The sequence below is a fragment of the Bos javanicus genome, chromosome 26 (genome assembly GCF_032452875.1).
Source record: "Bos javanicus breed banteng chromosome 26, ARS-OSU_banteng_1.0, whole genome shotgun sequence".
Classification (NCBI taxonomy): Eukaryota; Metazoa; Chordata; class Mammalia; order Artiodactyla; family Bovidae; genus Bos; species Bos javanicus.
In genome coordinates, this window is record NC_083893.1 from 50,787,443 (window position 1) to 50,794,277 (window position 6,835).

A 6,835-nucleotide genomic window follows, 5' to 3' on the forward strand; every position below is an offset into this window, starting at 1 on the left:
TCCACCGTCTTGCGTGAGCCTCTCCCGTCGGGTGTGTGTCTGGGGGTTGGCCTGGAGCTGGCCCCACCCTGCCTGACCCCCCACAGATGAAGGGGTGCTGTGGACCCCCGTCCGGGGGCTGTGTCTCTCCAGATACGCCCATCGCAGCTCATGTTTCTGGCAAACCCCGGATGAACCGGGCAGTTTCCAGCCGTGGGGATGCCCAGCTGGCCCGCTGCGCCTCCTGGGGCTCTGTGGAGAGGGGACAGGATCTCCCCTCTCTGGGGGCTCCATCCTGGCTCCTGGGAGCAGCCCCCTCGCTCGCGGGGTGACTCCCCCCAGGCGAGGGGCGGGGGCAGGAAGCCCCTCCCTAGGCTGGTGCCCGCCCTGTGAGCATGCCGGGCACGGAGGGTCCCTAGGAGCCTGGGGCTCAGGCACCGTCTGGTCCAGGCCTCTAGGTGGGCTGACCGCGGGCCTGTCCCACTTCGGGGAGCTGGCTCTGTGTGCTGGGATGGGAGGGGCGGCCGTGAGCAGTCGAGGGGTCCCTGCTGTGCTGGGACAGGTCTCTGCAGGCTGGTGACGTCCCTGGGGGCCCGGAGTAAGGCGAGATGAGGCGGTGAGTGGCCCTGCCAGCACCGACTGCGCGAGTCTCCCAGGCCTGTGTTCCCGGATGGGCCTGGAGCCCCCAGGCCCCTCTCCCCTCAGGAGGCACCTGGGGTCCCCGCACCTTGACTTTGTGCTGAGGCCCAGGAGGCTGGTCTCAGAAGGCACTTTGCTGTCTCTGGGAGAGCTGAGTGGGACTCGGACCCTCTGCCAGGGTTCCGGTGATGATGGCCAACCGGGGGGTGTGGGCGGCCCGGCCGGCCTTTCTCCCCTGAGCTCACTCTGGTGGGTGTTTCCAGAAGCGCCAGCACGCACACGCGATCGCTGTCCCTGTCCCCTGAGGCCCAGGACAAGCCCTGAGAACACCTCATTCCCCGACTACAAGCCATGACTAAGATCGGCTTCAAAAAACATGAACTGGGCCACGCGTCGGGGGTGGGGTCCGATCCCACAGAGCCCGATTCCCCGACTACAAGCCACGACTAAGATCGGCTTCAAAAAACATGAACTGGGCCACGCGTCGGGGGTGGGGTCCGATCCCACAGAGCCCGGGGCCGTCAGCACGCCCCCGAGGCTCGGACTGTGGCCAGCGCACCTGAGCGTCTGACTCTGCATCAAAGTGTTTGTGCGAAGCTCAGCAGAGGTTTCTGAGGAACAGGAATGCCAACAGCCACCCGCCCCACCGACCTGCCCGTGGTGCCTCGATGTAGCTCAGCCACTGCACCCCAGGCCTGGCCCTTCAGCTGCAGCCACGTGGTCGAGTGAGGGCGCACACCATCCCCAGCCCTGCACCCCCCAGCCCCCGCCAGCCCCCGCACTGAGCTCCGACCCTGGCTGTCTCCTCCAGGCCCCCCTCCCCTACCGCCCTTACCCCTTCTGGTCACTGTCCGGACCTGGGGCTGCCTTCTCGCCCTCCCCTCCCCACTTTCCAGGCCCCCTGAGGAAGAGAACCACTGGCCGTGGCCCTCACCCGGCCTGCTCCCTTCTCCCCACACCCAGGACCCCAAACAGGTTCCTGACGCCCGGAGCTGGGGGTGGACGCAGGCCAGGCGCCAGGCGTAAGAAAGCCGGGTCAGTCTTGGTGGGAGTGGAGCCCCTGGAGGGATGGCCAACACTGTCAGGGGCCCAGGTCCGCCCACAGGGCCTGGCCCCGCAGGCTCCAGGAGCGGGGTCCCAGGTGAGGGGCCCTGTGCGGCCGTGCTCACACACTGGGAAGGACTGGGAGTCTCTAGGCTCCTCCCGCCCCCGCCCGAGCGTCCCTGGCCCTGCGGGGTCACGGCAGAGCACGCGCCACCTCGCAGAGAAGGGCATCTGTCTTCCCAGGGAGTCACCTCCAGCAATGCCTGGAGGTGAGGCCGTGAGGGCCGCCAGCTGCCCATGCGCCCACCGCCGGCTCAGGCTGCGGCCTTGCTCTGGGTTTCCCTGCTGCAGTGCAGGCCTGGAGTCTTTGAACCACCCAGACAGTGTAGATTTTACGTTGGCAGGTGCTGGATATTTTTGTGATCCGGTGCATATTCTGGGTTTTGTTCTAGGATTCTGTTAAATTTCTTAATCCTTGTGGATCTGGCTTCTTAAGATTTGTGTGGAGGGACCAGGGTTGTGTTTTTTCCAAGGTCCCTATTTTCCACCAGGGAACCCTTCCAAGGATCTACCCAGGGCCCAGGGGTCGCAAGGTTCTCTAATCCAGCAGGAGGGAGCCTCCCTCTAAGCTTCTCTCTGGCCCGTCCCCAACCTCGGTGGCCTCCGCACACACCTGCTGGTCAGGATCCAGGAGGATGCACGTGGAACCCCGGAAACCTTCCTGGCTCCTCTCCTTGTGCAGACACAAGCGATTCTCGGTCACAGGGGTCAGGCCGGACGGCCCACCCCCAGAGTCTCTCCCCCCAACCCTTCCCACCCGGCCCGCAGACGGGGACCCAGCCGGGCAGACCGTAATCAGGATGGATTGTTCGCAATCATGCAGCTGTGGGTAAGTTTCCCAAAATAAGGGCCTGAGGAGAGAGATTGGCAACTTAGCCCTCGGCACCAGAGAACTGGGAAGAATGGAAAAACCCAGCAGGGTCGGGGGGCGGAGCCTCGGGGAAGAATAGAAAAACCCGGCAGGGTCGAGGGGGCGGAGCCTCTCGCCTAGACGCTGCCCTTGAGCTGCGCTACCCTGGGGACACTCTGGTCCCACTGACCACCCTCACCTGGACTTCCCAGCGCGCATAGGGCTGCGCTAGCCTCTGCTCTGACCCTCAGGTGTCCAGCCCCCGCAGCTGCTGAGGCTCTGTCCTCTCAACCCTGATCGGACGACCCCGGCCTGGACAGCGCGTCCCCGAGACCCCATCCCGAGGGCCATGGTCTACCAGGCGTTGGGACCGAGCCCAGGACGGCTGCCACCTGAGAACACTTTCTCCGCAGAGAGAACTCTCCACGGTGATGTGGAGGAAGGGGGGCCCCGGGGCTGCGATGCGAGGGTGTCACAAGTGGTGGGGACCCCCACTTTGGAGCAGCCAACTCAGCGTCAGGCCAGGCCTCCCTGAGGCTCCAGAGGAGCCAGAGGGAAGTCACGCCTTTGCGCTCAGGTCGGGCCCCAGAGCGGAAGCCCTGGTCTGCACCCAGCCTGAGCCCCTCCATGGGCTGGACGGGGCTGGGCAGCTCCTCCAAGCCCGGCCTCTCAGAGGTAAGCGATGACCCTGGGCCCTGTCTGGACACAGCCTGAGCCCCTCAACGGGCTGGGCATGAGCAGGCAGCTGTGAGCCCAGTGCGGCCAACACCCTGGACCTGATGGGGCTCCTTGCCGGGTGGGCACTGAGGGGTCCCTGCCTTCGGGGGACACTCTGACTTTGAGGTGGACACTCTGTCCCTCTCCTCAGACTCAGCTCTGCCAGCATCCACCCATGATCCTGGGCTGTGCTTGTCCGTGGCCTCTGGTCTGGGCAGTGGGTCCCTGCTCGTGGGGCCCAGGACGTGGTTCTAGGCAGAAATCACATCTTCAAACCCACATCCCTGGACAACTCCTGTGTGCACGCCAGGCCCGGTGTGCACGCCCCACACCTCATCTCCCAGGCTCGGCATGGAGTCGGGGTGGGGGGCGCCAACCTCACCAATACCAGTCAGTGCCCGTCTTTCCACATTTCCCAATCACTGTGGTTTTGACCCAATTTAGTGACCGACGATGCTGGGCACCTTTAGGGCATGTGTTGGCCATCTCCGTACCTTCTCTGATGCAACATGTATTCAAACATTTTGCTTACTTTCTATTTGGGTTGTTACTGAGTTATAGGAGCTCTTTATACATTCTGGATACAAGTTCTTCACCAGATCCATGATTTCAACGATGTCCTTCACCCTGTGCTTTTCATTTTTACGTCTTTTGAAATCCAGTCTTTTGATTTTTTTAAATTGTTGTGCTTTCTGTGTTGTATGCAAAAAATCTTTGTCTAACCCAAGGTCGCGAGGTCTTACTCCTGTGTTCTTGTGGAGAGTTTTATACTTTTAGTTTTTCATTTAGGTCTTTGATTCATTTTGATCAAATGCGTCTTTTTTTTAAATCCTCCTTCCCGCCCGTGGGTGCTGACTTCCCAGCATCGTCACGTGTGGAGAAGGCTGACCTCTCCCCAGTGAGCTCCGTCTGTGCCTTTGCGGGAAGTCAGCTGACGGTGAGCGTGAGGGTTTATTTCTGGACTCTGGACTCTGTCCCACTGCTCCGTGCTCTGTCCTTGTGCCGAGCCAGGCTTGACGGCTGTGGCCTCACAGTCCATTTCTAAACTTACTTTGTTCTTCTTCGAGATTGCTTGTCCTCTCCGAGGCCTTTGCTGTCCACACAGTAGGTCCCGGTTTCAGCCTCTGCAGCTGTTTCTGGCTCTCGATGTCAGAACCTTCCTGAGCCTCTCGCCGTCCCCCACCTGAGCCCGCTCAGGGTCTGGGGGTCCAGGGCTGCGATGCTCAGGGTGTTGGCCCCGTGGTGGCTGAGTGGTCACAGGGAAAGGGGCTTCTGCAGGTCAGCAGGCTGGGCTCTGGCTGTGTGCTCGGGGCTCGGTCATGGTGTCTGATGTCCCCCAGCGAGGGCCCTCGGAGAGCTGAACTTCCAGAGAGTTGGGCCACCCAGGTAAGTGGCCAAGGGGCATGCCTGGGTCATCTCACGGAAGGGCTGGGCAGGACAGGTGGACTTGAATTTTCTCTGTAAACAGCCTCAAACCACATGCCGCATGGAAGCCTCTGTGTGTGTTAAGTCGGTTCAGTCCTATCTGACTCCTTTACAGCCCCATGGACTGTAGCCCACCAGGCTCCTCCGTCTATGGGATTCTCCAGGCGAGAACACTGGGGTGGGTTGCCGTGCCCTCCTCCAGGGGATCTTCCCCACCCAGGGATGGAGCCCGCGTCGCTTATGTCTCTGGCACTGGCCGGCGGGCTCTTTACCACTAGTGCCCCCTGGCCTCCCCTTCCAGACCGAGGCCAGCTGGGACTTGCCCCCCAGACAGAGCAACGTCCCTGCCTAGAGCCCTGGGCCAGGACCCGAGCGACGGCAGAGCGGAGCGACAGCCAGGCCCAGGGCAAGGACCCGAGCTCAGGCCCAAACATCCTGGGCCCTCAGGGACGCAAGTGGACGCACCCTCATCAAAGCAGCCTGTGAGAGGGCGTGCCTGCCACCAGCCGCTAACCCTCCAAACTGAAGCCATGGGCGTGCGTCCAGCTTGGCTTGACGAGAGTGTCCAAGTTGATTTATGGAAAGGAATTTCCCCACAGTACTAAAGACATATGAAGATACTTTACCCAACCTGTCCATGGTTTTAAAGGCTTCGGTGTGTCTCGTGGATGAACCTCCAGTCTCAAGCCCTGAGATGGGTGGTGGGTGTTCCAGTGTCTCCCTGGGGAGGGGCCCCCTCGATCACTCGTCTCGTCTCCAGCGATCTCAGGAGTAGCTGGATCAGCCTGGGTACCCCGGGCCTTGCTGGGATTCCCAGAGCTGCAGCGTCTGTGAGGACCAGGGCTGTTGGAATTGCGTTGCGGCTGCGTTCCTGCTGACATCCTCCCCAGGGCTGGACCGTCACCGGCAGGAGTGACAGAGGTCCTCCTGGAAGGGAGCAGGGTGCTGGATGGACTCCGCCTCTCCTTTATTTCTGCTTTACTTGTGGTTTTCTCTAAATTCCCATTTTGTGTACTTTACTTTCAAAACACTTTAAGGGAGGTTTATAAAGGATCGTTTTTGCCTTGGAGAGAAAACAAAGCAACCTCCTGTTAAAAAGTGCCAATAAAACAGATGTCTGGCTGAACGCTGAGGATTTTCTGTGGCTAATGGATTTTAACAGCCTAGATGTAGGAAGCATTTTTGACAATTAGGTCTAAACTATTTATATGTGAAAAGCTGCCATGACAACCTGGACGCTTCCCAGAGCTGGCGGGTGAGGGAGGCAGCCGGGCTGATGTGCACGCGTTCTCCCTCCCCGCCAGGCACATGTGCCCTCCCTGGAGCCAGGACCCCCAGCTCTGCCTGTACCCAAGTTCAGCAGCAGTGTCCTGAGGCCCCCAGACAGCCGGTGGGAGGGCTCTGGCCCCCGTCCTGGGGTGGATGGACAGGCCACCCCTCCCCTGAGGCCCAGTCCATGGGTGGATGGACAGGGCACCCCAGCCCTGAGCCCCAGGTGCTGCGAGAGCCCCCAGGGTGCTGGCGCCTGCCCTTCACCTTCACCCTGGGGGGGGCACAGTCCACTGGGTAGCCTGACCCAAACCCCTCGGGGGCCCACAACCCCCAGAGCCAGTCCTGCCCGCGGGGGCCCCAGAGGTAGCCTCTGCTGTCAGCTGTGTCTGGAGCTCAGGGGCGCCTCCCCCAACGCTTGGCCTTCGCACCCAGAGTCGGGGTGGGGTGGCTCCCACCAGCAAGGGGGTCACCAGCCTCTGACTGGCCCCGGGGTTCCTGGCGCCAGCAGCCCCCAGGCAGGGGCAGCAGCCTGGAGGGGGCGGGGGTGCCCTGTGGGCCGTCCCCTGTCACCTCTGCCAAGGTTGTCACCATGGTTACCTCGACCAAGTTCCCTCACCTTTCCTGCAAGGCTTTCTCTCAAGAAAGTGAATTATTTAGTAAACTAGAATTTTTCCATGCTCTGTTGAGTTTCATGCCCTCCCAGGGGTGAACCCTGAGGTTTCCTGTAAAAGCCACCCCCTGAGCCAGCAGGAAGCACCCACGTGGCTGCAGGGGGGTGCCGACCGCCCTGGTGTGAATGCCACCGAGGTCTCAACAGGATAGCGGCCAGAAGATCACCCGCGGCTCAGG

At 61.6% G+C, this 6,835-nt stretch overlaps 1 long non-coding RNA gene across 1 annotated transcript; it reads left to right on the forward strand.

The window, feature by feature from the left end:
• Positions 1-4,036: 4,036 nt before the first annotated feature.
• LOC133239586 (uncharacterized) lies at positions 4,037-5,846 on the forward strand. Its single transcript, XR_009733904.1, has 2 exons — positions 4,037-4,675; positions 5,016-5,846. It is a non-coding gene; the product is annotated as an uncharacterized LOC133239586 (long non-coding RNA).
• Positions 5,847-6,835: the final 989 nt, after the last annotated feature.